This window comes from Danio rerio, chromosome 10 (genome assembly GCF_049306965.1).
Source record: "Danio rerio strain Tuebingen ecotype United States chromosome 10, GRCz12tu, whole genome shotgun sequence".
Classification (NCBI taxonomy): domain Eukaryota; kingdom Metazoa; phylum Chordata; class Actinopteri; order Cypriniformes; family Danionidae; genus Danio; species Danio rerio.
The window spans coordinates 40,908,217-40,930,067 of NC_133185.1; the positions used below are offsets into that span (position 1 = coordinate 40,908,217).

Here is a 21,851-nt window from a genome sequence, read left to right on the forward strand (position 1 = left end):
TTTGGCCATTTCCAGGCTGGTTTCCAGCCTGGTCTTAGCTGGTCAGGCTGGAAAATGACCAGCTAAATCCAGCTAAAACCAGCTTGACAAGCCTGGTTTAAGCTGGACATACCTGGTTTTGGCTGGACTCCTAGCCTGGCTAGGCTGGTCAAGCTGGTTTTAGCTGGTCATCTCCCAGCCTGACCAGCTAAGACCAGGCTGAAAATGGCTGGAAACCAGCCTGGAAATGGCCAAAACCCCTCTAAAACCAGCCTGGTCGACCAGCTAAAACCAGCCAAATAGCCTAGGCTGGTTTACGCTGTTTTTTTCAGCTTCAGTTTCGTTTAGCTAAGTTTCAGTTTTGTTTAGCAAAGCTACAGTTTCAATTCGTTTAGCTAAGCTACAGTTTCATTTCACTTATTTAACATCCAGTTTTGTTTAATTTTAGCTAAGCAACAGTTTAATTTATTTTCGTTTAGCTTAGTTTCATTTAGTTTAACTTTGTTTTGTGTAGCTTCGTTTCATTTAGTTTAGCTTTTACTTTGCTGAGCTATAGTTTCGCATAGCTAAGCTACACTTTTATTTTACATAACTAAGCTACAGTTTTGATTAGCTAAGCTACAGTTTTGTTTCAGTTTCAGTTCAGGTTAGTTTAGTTCAGTTCCCTTCTGCTCTGTTCCATTTAGTTTCACAAACATGTTTCAGAATTAAGAATATGTGCTTAGTAAGCCTGTGAAACTAAAATAAATATTTCAGTTATCCATATTTTTTTTTTGTATTAACTTTTTTAATTGAATGTTCCTGAGCGTGTGCTTTCAGTAATGTTGGAGACTTCAGGTGAAATAAAGCCAAGCGTGTGTGTGTGTTTCAGTGTTTGAGCTTCAGGGATAGTGACACATCATGCGTGTGGACGGCATTTGCTGACGGGGCTCTGAATCCTCATTTCTGACCTCTTTGTGTCTGAAAGTAAAGTGCGACAGAAGACCTGAGATCAGCGGCTGCAAACACACACACACACAAGCACACGTGTCAGATCGTTGTGAAAGGCCTGTTTGTGAGCACTTGTGTTGCTTTCAGGAAGCTCCTTCTTAAGGCCTTTTCACGCCAAGACTGATTCAACAAAACGACATGAGCCAACAATATTAACAAACTGCTTTTTTCTGGAAATTCACTTTGGCATCTGAACACCTGAAGCAGAGTTGCGTCATAAACACCAGGATGACTTTTTCAGTGCTCTTTTAATGGACTTATAAAAAAGCAGAACAATAACATTTTCTTTTGTGTGATTAAGAAATCCGGCAGGCCTCTTCAGACGTGGTGTGAATGAGTTCACAGAGAGCTATTGTTTTCTTGAAGAACCTTCTTTGTGACTAATTTCAGAGCTAATGTGGCTAATTTATAACCTTTGTTGCGTGAAAAGGAAGGTCAGTGGTGCTAAGTGAGACAAGTGTTAATGAGAGTACTTGCAATTTTATACATTTACATTTTCAGTAACATTAAATGTGCATCGTCAGTGAGCAAATAACATTTATGACCATCATTATTAAAATAACCAAAAAATATATAATAAAAAATAATAAAAACAAAACATCCAATATCAATAAACTACTTTTCCTGAATATTAAACGTTTATGTTTACAGTTATTATTTTAAACTTCTATTTAAAATGAACTAATAATGTTGTTATTATTATCATCCCTTTTGTGCTGTTGATGAAGTTTTCATCCACTCTGGGGTAATTTTGAGTCTTAATTTGGCAACAACTTTTTTTGTGTTACAGGTAGCGGAATGATTTTTAGGGTCAAAACCTATTTTGACCAGTATTTTGAGAAAATGCTTTGAAATGTTTAACAACTCGATACACTCTGGGAAAATGTACTGTTTTTCTCTTGGATGAAAACACCGACTAAATTTATCTGCTGTCAAAATTCATCAGATAATTTTTTTTTTTTTTTTTTTGCATAAATCTGTTAATGAACCTTAGTCCTGATCAAAACTACTAAATTGTTTAGAGAATTAGAGGGTTTTAACTCTTTAATTGCCAAATTCATAAATTATGTCACTAATTTAGTGAGAAAAAAACCTAAATTCCTTTTTTTAATATAAAAAGTAGTTGTGGACTGGATTGTTTTTTTAGCTTTTATCACAGTCTTGCACATGTGAAAGATTAGTGCAACAACAACATTAGCTTTGATGCATTATTAGTTTTTGTGCAGCGTAAGATTTGTGGCTGTTTTTGCCCCATTGACTTCCATTATAACCACATTTTTTGATTGCAAAACCATGACCACATATAATCATGCATTTTTTGCTTGTTGGTGGTTTTCCATGTTGGGAAGAGATCAATTAAAAAAAATATTTTCAAAACTCTCTCAGACAATCTCACATGCTCTGCAGAAACCCACAGAGATGTGCCTTTCTGGAACTTAACAATGCATTTTTTAAGTTTTTACTTTTGCTGATTTACTTTTGCTTGGATTCACAACTGACAACGCGTGCACAGCTGCAAGAGCGAGATTTATTGATCGAAATGACTCAGATAAACTTTTCTATTTCCTCAGAGAGGAGGATATGACATCTAACCTGGCTGCAAAATATTTGTATACAGTTAGAAATGCTTGACTCATTATGTCATTTATTTCTCATTTGTTGTTTATATTTGTAATTTATGTTGATATATTACACATTTTATACAACAGTTAATAATAAAAAAGGAAACATATTTTAAACCCGTGGGAGACACTGGACATCATTTATGAACTGGCAATTAAAAAAGTTAATATCTTCTTATTTTTAGAAACATTTAGTATATTTGATTATTTTTGAGTTTGATAAACAGATTTATGCAAAATAAAAAACAGTGCACAAGGGCTAAAAGAATGCAGAAAATAATTTTGTCTTTTATCTTTGTTCTATTATTATTATTATTATTATTATTATTATTATTATTATTATTATTATTATTATTATTAATCATCATCATCATCATCATCACCACAAAAATAACAACAGTAATTGTATTCATAAAATAATGATAATAATTTATTATACGATTGTCTGTAAAATTAAACAAATATTATAAATACTATAATTATAATTATTATTATTATTATTATTATTATTATTACAAAAGTCACAACAGAAAGATGATGATGACAAAATAATAATAATAAGAAAAATATATAATAATAATAATAATAATAATAAAGGAACACTAATAAAATGTTAATAATAATATTAATAATATTAAAAATAATAATAAAATAATAATAATAGAAATAATGATAATAGAAATAATAATAATTATTATAAGAAACAATAATAATAAATAACAACAACAACAACAACAATACTACTAATAATAAAATATAATAATAATAATCATAATAAATAAAAAATAATAGTAATAAGTATAACATTAATAATAATAATAATAATAATAATAAAATGAATAAATATAACAACAACAACAACAACAATAATAATAATAATAATAATAATAATAATAATAATAATTTATTAGACATTATTATTTTATATATTATTTATCATACATTTGTCTATATAACCATATATTGACCATATATAATTTTTATTATTATTGTTGATTTAAAAATAAATTAATAATATAACAGAATGTTCCACTTATGTCAACCATAAACATTTTATATAATATATTTTTAAATTAAATAATTTCAGTTATTTATTAATTTAAATAATTCATTATTAACAGTTTGTGAATAATTGTGTGCATGCAATTGATCCAATAAAAGACGAAAAGTTTAATAATTATAATAGTTAAAATTCATATTATAATCTCAATTAGAATAGATCAAAATAAATTAATAAAGCAAACAACCATTCACACACATTTTGTACACGCACACACATACACACACCCACTAAATTGTCTTGACTCCCTCCTGCGGTAGTTAAATTGGGACCCCAAGGGCTTCCATATGTTTAGCATTCATACCTGTAGGACATCCAACACACACTCACTGATATTTAAAATATATCTTGCCTGTGCCATCCATCTTCATTAGCTGGTGGAGCCCAAAGACGACAGAGACACACTCTCTACAGTTAATAACAGAAAAAAGCACATCGCAGGCCTTGGGGAGAAACACAACACAACAGAGACTGAGAGAGCGAGCTATTAATATCCAAACATACACACGCACGCACACAAACATTTACACAACCATAAACCCTTAAGACGACACGATAACCTTCAGCGTTATGAGAAACAGTGACCTTCATCACTCACAAACTCATTACTGCTCAGTTTTGACACGTGCAGGATTTGAGCAATACACTGGATCGCTTTTAGCACCGTTAGCAGACAGTTAAAGAAGTGCATTTAATTAAATCTCATGAATTTTGACGAGCAAGCGCATTTGCTGAAAGCGAGGCATTAAATATCCGGAGCCCCATATGAGCTCATCATTGTCATTTTAAGGGGAAAATATTTAAATAGCCGTGTTTCCATACGAATATTTTAATTATTGCATGTTTAAAACTTCATTTGAAACTTTTAGTTTAATATACAGTTGAAGTCAGATTTATTTGCCCTCCTGTTTTTTAAATTATGTTTAACGAAGAGAAGATTTCTGCAACACATTTCTAAACAGTTTTAATTACTCATTTTTAATAACTGATTTCTTTTATCTTTGTAACTATTAACTCATAGTATTTCTCTTTTCACTAAAGACATCAATGGCTATAGATTTTGAACTTTCTTCAAAATATTTACTTTGTGTTCAACAGTTCAAAGTGGCTTGATTCATACGGTGAACTATTCCTAAAGTGAGCAAAGAAGATGTTTTTGACGAGTGAAAACTGGGTAACATAGTGACTTTCATTGTGTTTTATTATTATTTTTAACTAAAGACATAAAGGGCTCTATTTTGACAGTCCATGCGCAGAGGGCAAAACGCAGGGCGCAAATGCTTTCAGGGCATGTTAGGACGTGTTTTTGCTAATTTAAGGACGGGAAATCTGCCTTGCGTCATGGCGCATGGTCTAAAAGGGTTGACTTTATTTTCTTAATGAGTTACAGGAGTGTTTTGAGAATAAACCAATTAGAGTCTCTTCTCCCATTCCCTTTAATAGTCAGTTGCGTCGTGCCAAGAGCACATTCGCTATTTACAGGACGTAAAGTAAGTCTAAGTGGAAAAAATGAGCATTTTACAAGCAAATAGTGAACAGTTATTTAACAGAAAACTGTTAAACAGAGCATTTACTGCGTGAGAATGAGAGATAATGGAACTACTTTCACATTCGCTCTTGGATAGGGAAACCTTTACGCACAGACATCAATTAGTCTATAAATAAACACTTTTGTTTGTTAAGCGCAAAGATTTGTTTCAAAACTATTTCTAAATTCAGTTCTAATTTCCAGCAAATGAATAAATGCATAATAATAACAAAATGTGCTCAAAAACCTGAGTTATATCCTAAAACACATGATGTGCTCCATATGGTCTAAAACCTGACAGGTGGGCAAATCTAAGCTTGTTTTTAATAAAACAAATATAAATATGGATATAATAAATAATACTGCTAATGATAATAACATTATACAAAAGCAAATTGTTATGAATGAACTGAAAAAGCCTCCCGAGATGAAGAAGACATAAAAGCAGTGGTTTTTCATATTTATGTAGTCTAGAAAATAATATGTTTTGTAATATTTTAATCCTTTATATTTATATTCTATATCTATTCTTATTATATACTATATATATATCCTTAATATTTAATTTTTTTCATGTGTAAAGATATTTGCCTATTGCTCTTTTGTGCGTATTAAGCAGTGCGTAAGCGTGGCGCAACTCTGCGTCGGAGTTTAGACCGGGTTAGTTTTGGTCTAATGAAAAATCTATTATAGTTTCTCAAAATAGCAACGCGCCAGCGGTCCGCCTCAGAACGCCTTCCTTTTTAGACCAAAATGCCTATGGGCGCACAAATGAGCGCTAATGCATTTGCTATTTAAACAGCGTAGCGCAACGCCTCAAAACGACTCTTGCGCCAAGCTGAAACTACCAAAAGACTATTGCGCCACGCCTTGTGCGCCGGGTGTATGATAGGGCCCAAAATGGCTACCGATTGTGAACATTCTACAAAATATCTTCGAGACAGTTCAAGAATTATGAGGTTGAGTAAATGGTTTATTTTTTAGGTGAACTATCTTTTAAGTAAATAAATAACATAGGAAGATATTTTGATGAATGAAAACAGTAATAACGACTTTCATAGTATTTTAATTATTTATTTATTTTTAATTATTTAACATTTTTCAAAATTTCCACTTTGTGTTCAACAGTTCACAACTGGCTATAGAACCACTGAGTAAAGGGTTCATTTTTGAGTTAAGCTATCCTTTAAGAGAACAAATAACATAAAAGAAGTTATTTTTGACCAATGAAAACCGGATAACAGTGATCGATTTTAAACATTCTTTAAAACATCTATTTTGTGTTCAACAGTTCAAGAGTGGCTTGAAACCACTTGAGGTTGAGTACTGTAAATGCTTCATATTTCAAGTGAACTATTCTTAAAGTGAACAAATAACATAAAAGATATTTTTGATGAATGAAAACCAGGTACAATTGACTTCCATAATATTTTATCAATAATTTTTTTTTACTAAAAAGACATCAAATGGCACCTGATTTTCAACTGTCTTCAAAATATTTTTGTGTTTAACAGTGAGGTGAACTATCCTTTAAATGAACAAATAACATAAAACAAACTACTTTGAGGAATGAAAAACAATAACTGATGACACAGCCATATCACCCTGCTGCCCAAGACCGGTTACTCACTGAAGCTAAGCAGGGCTGAGCCTGGTTAGTACCTGGATGGGAGACCACTAGGGAACACTAGGTTGATTTTGGAAGTGGTGTTAGTGAGGCCAGCAGGGGGTGCTCAACCTGTGGTCTGTGTGAGTCCTAATGCCCCAGTAAAAGTGAAGGGGACACTACACTGTCAGTGGGCGCCGTCTTTCGGATGCGACATTAAATCGAGGTCCTGACTCTCTGTGGTCATTAAAAATCCCATGGCACTTCTCGTGAAAGAGCAGGGGTGTAACCCCGGTGTCCTGGCCAAATTCCCTCTATCGAATTTTACGATCAAGGCCTCCCAAACACCCCCTTCCACCGAATTGGCTCTATCACCGTCTCTCCACTCCACCAATAGCTGGTGTGTGGTGAGCACACTGGTGCCGTTGTCCTGTGGCTGCCGTCGCATCATCCAAGTGGATGCTGCACACCGGTGGTGGTGTGGAGAGACCCCCCTCATGATTGTGAAGCGCTTTGGGTGTATGGCCATACACATTAAATGCGCTATATAAATACACATTACATTACATTATACTATATTTTTTGTTACTATAGACATCAATGCCTACTGATTTTGAACCTTCTTCAAAATATCTACTTTGTGTTCAACAGTCCAAATATGGCTTAAAACCACTTGAGGTTTAGAAAGTGGTTCATACTTGAGGTGAACTATCCTTTAAATGAAAAAATAAGATGTTTTGATGAATGAAAACTGGGTAACGGTAACTTTCCTAGTATTTTTTTTTTTTTTTACTAAAGTCATAATTGGCTGCCGATTTTGAACATTCTTCAAAACATCTTTGTGTTCAACAGTTCAAAAGGGGCTTGAAATCACTTGAGGTTGAGTAAATGGTTCGTTTTCAAGCTGAATATTCTTAAACTGAACAAATAAAAGAGGACATTTTTGACGAATAAAAATGGGATAACAGTGACTTTCAAAATATTTGATCATTATTTTCTACTAAAGGCATCAAACGGCTACCAATTTTAAACATTCTTCAAAATATCTACTCTGTGTTAAACAGTTCAAAGGAGGTTTAGAATCAATTGAGGTTGAGTAAATGGCTTATTTTTGAGGTGAACTGTCCTTCAAGTGAACAAATAATAACTAAACCCCCCTCCCCCCCAAAAAAACAACCATTTCAAAGCGTAACATATTCAAAGAATCCTTCAGGGTTACAAATGCAGCTTTCATGGTTTTAATCTACATGCACCTCTCAGCAGGTGGTGTTTCTGTAGGACTGTGCGTTACGTTTGGTGTCTTCAGGGTGTTTTGGACCTGTTAGCCCTTAATAATTATCACCCATTTCTTTTGTTCTGTTCCTTTTGGAAACCACAAAGCTTCCAAGTAATTAATAAGGAGAAATCTGAAAAGCCGGTGTCCCGTGGAGAACATATGCATCAAAGAGGGCCTGTTTTGTGTTTCCTATTGGTGTTGTCCATCAACACATTTTCCGTCCCCCCTCCTCCGTGTCCCTTTTTTAAAAAATCTCTCAGCAGGGCCAGTCATTTTTAAGAGTGTCTGCAATTCTCCACTGTGGGTTCATTATGTATGAGCACGGCTGATGCGCAGAACGTTACGAGATGCTATCTTGCCAGATATAGCTCAGACATGATTATATCACACGTTCCAGATCAAAATCCTTTTCCAGCAGCGCTTTTGATGTCACACACACCTACAGCAGTGATGGCCGACCAAAACAAGATGATGATTGCTTAAATATCACGCAAACGGGGCTTTGAAAATTAGCCAACGCTCTGCTTCCCTTTCAGACTCATCACGGCACAGTTTCATAATTAAGATGAGTTTGCTCATTTGATGTACTGGCTGTGAAAATGAAGGTGAAGTTCCTTAAAGGGATAGAAATAAATATTCTGTCATATTTAATAACCATAATGTATTTCCAAATATGATCATGAACACACACACACACACACACACACACACACACAAAGGTTATTATGATTATTTCAAAACTATTTTTGAATTTGCCGTACATTTTGGTTTAGTTTTAGTTCCTTTCATTAATGGTTTTGCTTGTTTTAGTTTAGCTTTAATTTTTTGAACAAACATTTATATCTAGTTTTGATATGTTTTTAGTTTTAGTAATTTTAGTTTAGCAGAGTAAACAGAACATGTCCAGTGTTGACAAACAAAGTAGCGTTAACGATAGTTATGGTAACTCTTGTGATAACCACACAACAAAAGCAAAATAATAGTTTGAACAGACGCTACACTCAAAAAAATACAAATGCAACTTATAACTTATTATAATAAAATACAAATAAAAAAATATTTACATTTTTGGCAAATAAAGAAAATGCAATTGTCTGTAAAAGCGCCATCTACAGGTCTTTTCTGAACTGCAGGTCAGATTTTGTGTCACATAATCAGTACTGCTTATTAATTCTGAAAACAGCCATTGCTTTTGATAATTATTTTTTATTTCAGTTTTTCCCTCACTGTTGTTAGTTTCAGTTGGTTATAGTTTTACATTTATTGTGATTTTTTTAAATTTTATTTTTAGTTAAAAATAGTTTGAGTAACACTGACATATTTACATCAAACAATTTCCATTTCCAGTATATAGTGAAGTATCACATGTAGCAATTTTCTTGATTTTTTTCTACTTGCTTGCTTACTTAGTTGCAATTAGAATTATTAGCCCCCCTTTGAATTATTATTATTATTTTTAAAAATTATTTCCCAAATGATGTTTAACAGAGCAAGGAAATTTTCACAGTATGTCTGATATTATTTTTTCTTCTGGAGAAAGTCTTATTTGTTTTATTTAGGCTAGAATAAAAGCAGTTTTTAATTTTTTAAAAACCATTTTAATGTAAAAAATATTTCCCTATTTAAGCAATATTTTGTTTCGATAGTCTACAGAACAAACAATTGTTATACAATAACTTGTCTAATTACCCTAACCTGCCTAGTTAACTTAATTAACCTAGTTAAGCATTAAATGTTACTTAAAGCTGTATAGAGGCGTCTTTAAAAATATCTAGTAAAATATTATTTACTGTCATCATGGTAAAGATAAAATAAATCAGTTATTAGAAATAAGTTGTTAAAACTATTATGTTTAGAAATGTGATGAAAAAAATCTGCTCTCCTTTCAGCATAAAATGGTGGAAAAATAAACAGGGGGTTAATAATTTAGGGGGTATAATAATTCTGACTTCAACTTTACTTGCTCACACTCTTTTTCAGAGTTTTATTATAAGAATCACAAATTAGGGTTTTCACAATACCATTAAATATTCTTATGATTCTATACCAGCTGAAGTATCATGATACCAAGGACTGTTATTCATAACTCGGATTATAAGGAAAATTGTAAGAAATACTATATCTTACATGTTATTATAGGTCTTGAATTTAATTAATAATTCGCTTATTATTGAAAAAAGTATTATTTCCACATCACTTCACCTAAAATTTTTAGTATTTAGTCTTTGTGTTTCTTTTGTAGATAACCGACCTACAAAAAATACATAAAAATAAAGATACAAATTTTACCAAATGAAATGTGTCACAAAAATAGCATTTTGCAACAAAATTAGACTATATGATGTGGTCAAAAATTGTTTCAGTGTTTCCTGTTGCTATTTTGGGTTTATCTATCTTAGTTTTTCAGTCTTATCAGGTTATGTAATTTCAAATTTCACTTTGTAAGTCGTTCTTTTTAAAAGATTGTCGCGATTGTCGTTGCTACTAAATCATATTGAGAGGAACAGAAATGAACCGATTCAGATGTGCGTTTGAAACGTCAGAACACATCAGCCACTTGCAACCATAAAGGGCTCCACAGACGATTAAAATAAAATGGTTTGTTGTTGCACAAACATGTGAGCATTTTAGTGACTTTTCCACATTCAACATTATCTATTGTAGATAAAACAATAATGATGATACTACCGTTTACAAACTACAGTGGCACCGCCAGTATTTTGGAGCCATAGTATTAAGATACATAGCACCAGTAAACAGTACAACCACAAAGAACCACAGTTTTAGCAAAAAAAAAAAAAAAAAAATATATATATATATATATATATATATATATATATATATATATATATATATATATATTTATATATATATTATATATATACATACATATATATATATATATACATACATATATATACATACATATATATATATATACATACATATATATATATATATATATATATATATATATACATACATATTTATATATATACATACATATATATATATATATATATATATATACATATATATATATACATATATATATATATATATATATATATATATATATATGTGTGTGTATATATATATATATATGTGTGTGTGTGTGTGTATGTATATATATATATATATATATATATATATATATTATTTATGTTCTACTGAAGGAAAGTACATCTAAATTACGCATGCTACATTTTCCAAGTACTATATTAAATTTAATATCAGACTCAACTTTATTATCCAATTTAGGGAAACTAAAATTGCAGTTAGGTGCTATAACCCAGACGATGTTCCATGTACACATTACAAAATTTTCACCTTAAAATGTACAGTAAATCAGGAGCGACACGGTGGCTCAGTGGTTAGTACTATGACCTCACAGCAAGGTCGCTGATTCGAACCCCGGCTGGGTCAGTTGGCATTTCTGTGTGGAGTTTGCATGTTCTCCTCATGATGGCATGGGTTTCCTCCGGGTGCTCCGGTTTCCCCCACAGTCCAAAGACACACACTACAGCCAATTTAGCTTATTCAATCTAACTAAAGCGCATGAGTGTGAATGTGAGAGTGTATGGGTGTTTCCCTGTATTGAGTTACAGCCGGAATAGTATCCGCTGTGTAAAACATATGCTGGATAAGTTGGCGGTTCATTCTGCAGTGGTGACTTAAAGTGGTTAATAAAGTACTTAAGCCAAAGGAGAATGAATTAATGAAATCGGCCTTAGTGTGTGAATGCAAGAGTGTGTCGACAACGCAACTGGTTTTCATCGCCACTAGTACTTTAGTACACTAGGTTTTTGGGCCGTTTAGACTTTCCATTTGCACTAGTTTTTAATTGTTGGTCTGTAAACATGCAGGATGTAACAACAACTAAGAACATGAATGCAACATTCAGCAAAAAACGTAACTTTCTTGGATCTCCAACACACTTTTCACTGTATTTACAGTATTTAGTTGAACGTCAGTGCTTCAAAACTGCATGAAAGGTCACAAACCCTGTGGTAAAACTCAGATAGAAAAAAAAGTGATTGTGCTTTTATTTACCTTACTGTTAAGAAGAGATTACTGCCGCTGATGGCGTGTATGGGCTGCAAGCCGAACAGTGAGCATCATGATGCCACGTCATTTATAAACTTGCTTTTCTTCATATTTCTTCTCTTTTCTTTTATCCGCTCTTAAGCCGGTGAGACAGAAAGGAAAATGCCACCTTGAAATGCCCATTACAGCTGCTGTCAGTCAGTGTGTGCCCGGCAGCAGCTGCCAGCACGGGTGGAAATGTCACCTGCCCCTTTTGTCCTCAAGAGATGGTCAATCTGAGAGGAAAAACAGACGGGTACTGAGAGAACGATATAACCAAGCAAGGGTAAATCATACCCTGATTTCATTGTCAATCATTGCAATGTCATAGTAGAAGAATGGCATACTGTTCTTTACAGAGAAACTGTTAATAGTTCATAAATCCCCCAAACATTACTGTATTGTCAAGGCATGTTCTAGTTATGTTATCATAAATTATACCATTATAATTTTCTATTATTTTATTTGTAAGATTAAGGGCAAGGTTAAGATTATACACCAAGCGCAGTAAGGCGCAAGACATGTTTGGCACGATTTGTTGCTATTTTTAGACCAGTGCAACTGTAATGTTCATGTTTTTTCACCACATTGTTTAAATAGTAAATTAATTTGTGCCACTTTGTGGACTCATGGGTGTGCTGGTCTAAAATAGAGGTGTGTTAAGGCGCATTGTTGGTGCGTTGCTATTATGAGAAACTAAAACAGACTGCATCATTGACCAAGTAAAAACTGCTCCAAAGTCCAGTGCAGTGCGCATTAGTTATGCGTCTATACAGCAATACACAAATGTCTTACATATGAAAAAATAAAGGATTAAAATGTTGAAAAATTATTTACTACATAGATATAAAAACACTACCTACATGCCTTCATGTCCGGGGGGCTTTTTTGCATTATGCAGAAGGGTGCAGAATCAAAATCAGAAAAAGAAGGTAAAAAAGAAAATCAAAATTTACCTTCAAATACATTGAAAATGTATATAAATACATACATGCATATAAACATAATCTAATCCCTGTTTGTAGTTTTGGTTAAGGCATGTTATAAAAGGATAGTTCACACAAAATTGAAAACTGTCATCATTTACTCGCCCATTTACTTGTTCTAAAAATGTAAAGAAGATATTTTGTAGAAAGTTGTAAACCTGTAACCGGTAGCTAAGTTTCCATCCGAAGATACAAATGAAATTTATGTGCAAAACTGGAATATCACATATAAGAGATGCAAATAGTCACTTCCTGATTAACTGGCGCCAATTATCAAAAGTAAAAACTGAATTTACAGAGGTAGGAGAATCTGCATGAATCTTTTCCTTATTTAATAAATGACTTGCACCTCAGAAGACAATGCTGATAAGCAACGAAACGCGTGGTGGCGTTTGGAGGCGTGAGACGTGGAGCACAGATGCTCTTGGCAGTTCTGGAGGTCATTAATAATATAATAACTCTAATACCCAAATGGTTAAGGCGTTTTAGAATGACCAAAACAACATTTCAGATGTTTTACAGTGTGCTCATCCTGCTGGTTAGTCTATTCACACACATTTTCATCATCATATGGTCTCTTATAACAAAATCCCATGACATTTTTTAATGAGAATACTGGAATTTGTTTGGTTAAAGTGTTTCCATCATAGGTTATGAGGATTTTTTCCTATCCAAGATAAAGTTTGGTCCCACTTTATATTAAGTGGCCTTATATGTACTAATATGTACTTACACAGGAATTAATAGTTTGTTACAATGTACTTATTGTGTAAATACATGTATTTACTGTGTACTTAGGCTTGATTAAATACATGTATATAGTTACAACTGCAATTAACTTTTGTAATTACATTTGGAAATACACTGTTGACCATCCCTTACACCTACCCATACCACCAAACCTGTCCATAACCCAACCTCTATCCCAACTCAAAAGCACCACAAGTGTTCTCAAATACATTATAAACACAGTGAGTACATTGTATTTATTTATTTTTTTTATTTTTTTGATGTAAGTACATAGTAGTTAAGGACACTTAATATAAAGTGGGACCAAAAGTTCATCCAACTCAGTTATGCACATCCTTTATTTTTTGCATAAAAATAGGTGGATGGAAACATAGCTTTTGACTGTCATAGTAGCCTAATTATTTTTCAGTCAGTGGTTACAGATTTTCAGCTTTCTTCAAAGTATCTTCTAAAAAATAAACTCAAAGGTTTATAACTACTTAAAGCTAAGTAGTTAATAAGTGAATTTTCATTTTGAGTCAACTAAAACAAAACAAGAACCCTAAGAAAATGATTAATGCAGTGTTTTCCTATATACATCATGTAAATACTGTGGTCAGTAATATGGCTCTATCATACACAGTTAAAGTCAGAATTATAAGCCCTTCTGGAGAAAGTCTTATTTGTTTTATTTTACCCATTAACCCTAACCTGCCTAGTTAACAAGTTAAGCCTTTAAATGTCACATTAAGCTGTATAGAAGTGTCTTAAAAAATATCTAGTCAAATATTATTTACTGTCATCATAGCAAAGATAAAATAAATCAGTTATAAGAAATGGCTTATTAAAACTATTATGTTTAGAAATGTGATGAAAAAAATCTCTCAGTTAAACAGAAATTAGGGGGGGGGGGGGGGTAAACATGGGAGCTAATATCTCTGACTTCAACTGTACATCACAGTAAACATCATAGTAGCACGGTGACATCACAGTACTTTTTTCTACAGATTCAATACACATCCTTTACCTGCTGACACCTACAGCACTCTGTCGCACTCTCATAGAGTGTGCTATAAATCTTTCTCCTCCTTCTAAAGCTCTGAGCTTTATTATCTGATATCTGAAGGTCCCCTTGAAGCACTGATGGATGACCACATGTTCTACATCTAGACACTTTAAAAAGGAAAGCTGGAACGACTTTTAGAGGGGGATGGAGAACACTCCTGGAAAAACCACTAGCTGTTAGCATGTTGTGCTAAAGGCGTGAATGATGCCGTAAATTGTATGGCTTGTTGAGGAGACATGTGCTGTTATCTTTTCTAAGTGACAAGGCCTATCATTTTCACCTGGTGGATGATAAATTGAAAAAAGTCAGACAGACAAGGAAAGAGAAGATACCACAAACGTCAGACTACTAGCATAACTAGCATCTACCCTGCTTAAAAATAAATATATAGACCAATTTAGGAATCATTTAGGAGTTCTAAACAACAACCTAAACCCTCAGACACCCTTAGGAAATGCTTGATCTTACCAAAGTACTTACAAAAACATATGAAAACACTCTAGCAACCACACAGCAACAATATAGCACGTGTAAAAATCCAAAATCCAAAAAAACACTCCAAACAAATGAGCGATGATATTTCCTGTATTTTTAATAACATTAACAATAATAATGATAATCGTCATCATGATTAATATTATTAATATTATTATTAAAGTATGATTTTCTTTTATTTTTTAATAAATAATAAATATAAAATTTCATGTCCTAATAAATAGCCTCATTATTTATTTATTAATTTATTTATATGATTTATATATATTATATTAGAATAGGTGGTAGCTTTTGTAAGTGATTTTATGTTTAATAATAGAATATTCATGCTCTCAGTAATATTTGAAACACAGGTCCTATATGAGCCGTTTACACATATATCATTTTATATGAAAAGTGTGTTTTTGCATGTTTTTACAAAAACTAATATTGGATTTTTTTTTATGCATGTGCGTGTAAAACAATTTAATTTGCACAAATAAATTATGGGGTTCTTCTCTAAAAAAGTTGTTACCACCCCGTTTAGAGCATCATTATGGGTGTTTTACGTTATATCCAACGTGGTTCAAATGAGGAATCTACGACAGAGAAACTACAGGCTTTGGGAAACACTCGTCACTACATCATTCTTTTTCAAAATGATGCATCGTACTATGAAAGTTCAGCCGAGAGTTACGTTGTTGTTTGGGAAACGCACCCCAGAACATAATGCAACAAACACAGAGAGCACAGCTGCATCCATAACACCCTAGAACCTCAAACAATGCAACAAACACTCACAACACTTCAGCAAGCCCAACACACTACAAAATAATTCATTAACCAAGCATCACGGTCTATGATTGTGACTTCTGTGTAAAAGCTTTTAGGTTAGAATTAAAGTATCTGTGTAAACACCTTTCTCGATGTGGCATTTATACCCAGCACAATCCCTATAAGCATGGCAGATTTGGCTGGTAGCACCGTGCCGGGACTCTGGGGGGCGTCCCGTGGACCGCCTCAGAGGCTCTGGAGTGCCATCTACAGTGTGTCGAAATACTATTGGCAACAGCTCATGCTTGAGAGAGAGAATAAGACTAAACCGCACATTAGTATTTCGATATCGTCCCTCCTACACAAACAGCAACATTTGCTTACTCGTGTCGTCAAGCATTTATGGAGAACGCCTACAACCTCTGGGGGATCGACGAGTGAGCGATTTAGCCTCTGGAAAAAAAGGGAGCCGGTTCCTTATCCTGACACGCTAATCTGATCTCAGGTCTGAGGTGCTTTCCCCTGTGTGCTTTCACCCATCTGTCTACAGCGAAGAGCTTCTGTTTGATCGCTCAAGTCTGAGATGGTGACCTGGATGAGAGCTCCACTCGCTCGTAATCTGGCTCTGACAACTGAATTCTTATTACAAAGGGGTTTTAAGGTCTAATAGAGGCAGGCTGGTCATAATAAGGGATGGGTTGGTGTGAGCGCGCAGATGAAAGGGGAGAAGAAGTGGGAAAAGATACAGTAGAGAGAACAGTGAGAAGGTGAAAGAAAAGATAAGAAGATAAAAATAGGCAGTGTGAGGGAGTGAAACATCCAGAGAATGAGACATCAAGTCAATGAGAAACGGCAATGACAAATGGTTTGATAATGAAGGCAAAAGCTTTAGGAAGGAAATTAACATTTTATCAGGAACACAGACACGTGGAAATTGAGTGCAGCTTTCATCGCTATCACAAGGGCTTCATCATTATAAACTCCAAGAAATGAATCTGAGGAGTTCTTAGATGGTATCTAGCGTAAAAAAAATGAAACGTAAACAAATTTCCTAAACATCTGCTGCTTGAGAATAGAGATGTCTAAATAAACTGTCAAACCATCAGAAAGTAATGACTTACTGTTTTTGCCACCACAAAAATCTAGCTTCATCTCTCATGCTGTAAAATTTCTAAGCCTGATACAGCTGTTTAATTGTACTGTAAAATTTCATTATTCATAAGACTCATAAACAATAAATATTAATTTATTAATCATAAATATATTACATTTGAACATTTAAAATATCAGCTGTCATTGCTCATGTCAATCATATTAGTAACCTAAAACTAAGAGACTATTACAATATATTACAAAGGCAGATGTTAAAAAACATCTGTGTGTGTGTGTGTGTGTGTGTGTGTGTGTGTGTATAATATACATATATATATATATATATATATATATATATATATATATATATATATATTTATTAGTGGTGGGCCGTCATCGGTGTTAACGTGCTGGGTTCTATCGCCGTAATCAAACCAGCAGGATGCCTGACTTTAACTGCGGTTCGCCAGTTTCACTTTCACTCATGAACGTTTCATTCATGCCACCTTGACAAACTGGGGTATAGACGCAAAAAAGGAGTAAGGACTGGTGAGAGTGTTATGGAATTTAATAACGCACGTCAAATGGAAAGAAAAAAAATTCTGCATTTCGTGATGTGTGTGTGTCTGTGTGTTTTTGTGGCCCTTTACTGACAGCCGCGTGTGGATCTTGTCAGAAAATATGGCAAAAAGTCCTACATGACGGTGTTCACTGACAGCGGTGTTTACTTCAATAATGCCACTAATATAAGCAAACTCCACGTCTTAATTGCATTCCTGTTTAGTTCAGTTATGACTTTAGTCGGATTAGGGTGATCAAATAAATAAATAAATAAATAAATATTGCTGTTTTAAGCTTATTTAGGCCTACAGTGCAAAATTCATGTTTAACTGAATAAACAGTTAGTAAACACAGGTATATCTTATTGAACATCATTTATTTTCATCACCAATTATTAGACTTATTATTTGGGTAGCACACATATTCTGAATGCCATTTGCTGAATTCAAATGAGCCAATTTAATGTAGATTAATCTAGATTAAAAAATTATCTATGCCCAGCTATAATATATATATATATATATATATATATATATATATATATATATATATATATATATATATATATATATATATATATATATATATATATATATATATATATAACATATACAGACAAAAGTCTTGTCATCGATCCCAGTTTTAAGAGCAACAAATAATAACTTGACTTCTAGTTGATCATTTGTAAAAGTGGCAGAAGGAAGATTTTTCAGATGAATCATCTGTTGAACTGCATCCCGATCATCACAAATACTGCAGAAGACCTACTGTAACCCGCATGGACCCAAGATTCTCACAGAAATCAGTCAAGTTTGATGAAGAGAAAAACATGGTTTGGGTTTACATTCAGTATGGGGCGTACGAGAGGTCTGGCAATATCAACAGCCTGAGGTATCAGGACATTTGTGCTGCCCATTACATTACAAACCACAGGAGAGGGCAAATTCTTCAGCAGGATAGCGCTCCTTCTCATACTTCAGCCTCCACATCAAAGTTCCTGAAAGCTAAGAAGGTCAAGGTGCTCCAGGATTGGCCAGCCCAGTCACCTAACATGTATATTATTGAGCATGTCTAGGGTAAGATGGAGGAGGCGCTGAAGAAGAATCCAAATAATCATGATGGACTCTGGGAGTCCTGCAAGAACACTTTCTTTGCCATTCCTGATGACTTATTAATAACTCTCTTAATAATAAGTGATTTTAGTCATTGCAGAGATGTATGGATGCAGTCCTCCAAGCTGATGGGAGTCAAACACAATATTAATTTTTTCCACTGCACCATGACTTTATATTCTATACTGTACATTATTTCTGTAAGCAAAGTCAAACCTTACTGTCCTAATTAAATATTTAAAATCAAGGCATGATCATATTTTATTTAGGTAAAATAAGCATAATCTAGAGGGATTTGCCTTTCATATAAGCCACTTCTGATACCAAATGATCAATTAGAAGTCATTATTATTATTATTATTACTTTATTTATGAGTTATTATTTGTTGTTTATTATTTTTTATTTTTCTGTAAGCAAAGTCAAACCTTACTGTCCTAATTAAATATTTAAAATCAAGGCATGATCATATTTTATTTAGGTAAAATAAGCAAAATCTAGAGGCATTTGCCTTTCATATAAGCCACTTTTGATACCAAATGATCAATTAGAAGTCATTATTATTATTATTATTATTACTTTATTTATGAGTTATTATTTGTTGTTTATTATTTTTATGTTCATTGTCAGTTACACAGTATAGTATACAACAGTATAGTTTTGCATAATTTAGTATTTAATATTTTTACAATGGCATGTATATATTTTAAAGCTTTTATTACTAACAAAATCAATTTAAAAATTATTCAGTGTGTATATATAAAAATACTACAAACTCGCATTTCATGGGCAGCCAGAAGTCCTCCTGGTCTGTATAATCCTCTCAATCCACCGCTAAAAGGTAATTTTGTACCATGGATACGGGTGTTCAGAGAGTAGGAACTTCACCAAGCATCTTCCCGAGGCCATAATTTGCGTGATAACACAGCGTTAGTTATTTTATTCATCAGAGTCCTCTCTCGGGGCCTGCCTTTCTGCATCAGACCACGCTCCATCACAGGAGATTAATGTCAAAGCCTCAAACACAAACTCTGTGGAACTAAAGCACACTCAAACTTCAATTCTTTCAATTAAAACAGGAACGTCACGAGCGCAGACGCGTATAATGCGCCGGTACACGGACAGACAGACAGGCCTGTCAGTCAAGATGGCTTGGAAGCTTCGCCACCCAAACGTCTACTGTCTTGTCCTTTTTGAAACGGTTGAAAAGTGACATCTGAACGCTCCAAACCCCAACATCAGTCCATCATTCATCTCCATCTTCCTCCTTCCTGATTCCCTGCTGCTGTTGTGAGGAGAGAGAGTGTGTTATGATGGTGTGTAAGCTGATAAATGACAGATTTAGGACAGCCTGTTTCAGATAGTTTGTAATTGGACTGTGCGCACGATGTAAAATATGGCCGAGGCGGGAGACGGACACTTTAAAAGCTACCTCAGTTTTCTTAGAGCTAATAGTTGGGAGGATCAGAAGCTTAATGTTTCACAGTGAAAGCGGTGTTAAATTATCGAATCAAAGAGAATGATAGGGCATGTTTACACCTGGTCATTTGTTTTCTCTGAGGGCTATTTGGTTTGTAAAAACGGTCACATTTACATTTGGCTGCACGAATGCCCCTATTCTAAACAGACATGATTCAGATCTTCAAATCCAGCGCTATATGCAATCTTAACAAGGTTACATCAAGTAAAAAGTGTCAGATATACAGCATTTATTTTATTTAATAGTATTATTTACAGAAATGTAAGCTATTTATCTTATTTGATATACATATGGCTTTATATGAAGGCTGTAAAACAAGCTCAAAGCTATGTGTTTACTTTCATTATATGCTAATTAAAACATCTATTTTTATTTTACAGATCATTAACAATTTAATTTAATCACTTCATGGTCAAAAATAAAACTAAAAGAAAACAAATTGACAAAACAAACATCTGAAATCGTAATCTATGGCCATTCGTTGCTTATGCATTTGCGCTTGTATATCTGACAGTCATATAGTCCACAACACATTTACATGTGTGGTTTCAACAACCAGATGCATTTAGACTAGTCCACTTTTGTATGGAATGCATCCCAGACCACCTCCTGAAGGGTTTTATATCACTCTAGAATGCATTTAGGAGAGCATTTACTTTCATTCATTCCTTTATTCCTATCAGATCAGAAAAACACATGAAGTGACGAGGTGTAAACAGCTCATACACTCATCAGGATATCACAGGACATGTGGTGTTTTTCTTTTTTATTCTAGTCATTCCTGGCTAGCTTAAGTATTGTTCTCCCAGTTGATTTCCATTCATGTGTATGTGAACATGCCAGACTGGAAACATAAGCTTATGCGGCAAGTTTTGCATGTTGCTCCAAAAGTTCCAGCACTTTGTTTTTTCACTCTGTAGACTTATATGCAACACTTCTGGCCGCTTAGTCCAAGACCAAGACCTACAGTATCTAAACGAATGGGGGAATACCGAAATCTCAAAATGTGCTTGCTAAACTCGCTGTTAAATTATATATTTTAAACAACAACACAATCTAAAATGTTCATTTTGCTGCTTAAGTTATAATTACGTTTAAAAGATGTTATCTCCAGTTTGCTCCAGCTTTTGCTCATGCGCAAAGACAATATCTATCTCGATTACAACACAAAAAAATATATTGTAATGAATTTTGAAAGCCAGTAACAGTCGATCTCCAGTTGTTTTCCCCTCAATGCATACCTGTGGCCACCTGTTTTACTTGAGGAAAAGTAAACGCCTAACAAATTTAGATTTGTGGATGCATTACGCCCTGTGCAAATGGAATGATAAGCTGTTTTGTTGTTTGTTTTTTTATAAATTCATATTTAATCATGAACAACTCAGTACGCATGCGCTAGTTGCACTATCGCGGTCTGATTATGTTTCAATCA

General features: G+C 33.7%; 1 protein-coding gene and 1 long non-coding RNA gene across 9 annotated transcripts in view; one reads left to right on the top strand and one right to left on the bottom strand.

The window, feature by feature from the left end:
* rtn4rl1a (reticulon 4 receptor-like 1a) overlaps window positions 1-21,851 on the top strand; it is a 235,371-nt gene that overhangs the window by 151,707 nt on the left and 61,813 nt on the right. The window lies entirely within an intron of this gene.
* LOC141376432 (uncharacterized) overlaps window positions 1-21,851 on the bottom strand; it is a 251,223-nt gene that overhangs the window by 66,988 nt on the left and 162,384 nt on the right. For all 8 annotated transcript variants that reach the window (XR_012386473.1, XR_012386472.1, XR_012386468.1 and 5 more), the window contains one exon: window positions 12,115-12,383. This is a non-coding gene — a long non-coding RNA (uncharacterized lncRNA). The remainder of the gene's footprint in view (window positions 1-12,114; window positions 12,384-21,851) is intronic.